This window comes from Sinocyclocheilus grahami, unplaced genomic scaffold (assembly GCF_001515645.1).
Source record: "Sinocyclocheilus grahami isolate Dianchi unplaced genomic scaffold, SAMN03320097.WGS_v1.1 scaffold1147.1, whole genome shotgun sequence".
NCBI lineage: Eukaryota > Metazoa > Chordata > Actinopteri > Cypriniformes > Cyprinidae > Sinocyclocheilus > Sinocyclocheilus grahami.
The window spans coordinates 1-379 of record NW_015506326.1 but is presented as its reverse complement, the minus strand read 5'-3'; positions in this window follow the sequence as shown (position 1 = coordinate 379).

Here is a 379-nt window from a genome sequence, read left to right as displayed (position 1 = left end):
AATCAATAAAACATTTTAAAAGAAGCAACTTAATGAATATTCCTAAAATATTTAGGTGTGAAAATAATTAAAGACCTAACTCAATTGTATGATGATAATTATGATGAAATTAACCAGAACATAAAGACAGACTCTGAAAAGTGATTTACCTGCCCTATATTGGCTTCAGTGATAGTAAAAGGAGGGGGAGATTCACCTTTTACTGTCCGTTGTATTTAATGTAATCCCTTAAAGTGGAAATGCTTCAGGAACAATTTCTTAAATAAAATAAATTAATATTTAATGTAATTCCAAAAAGAATCAAATTAATGATGTCATTTAAATGTACATGACTTCCCAGCAAGCAATTTTGCGTTTAAAAGACGTCTAAATATAGCCT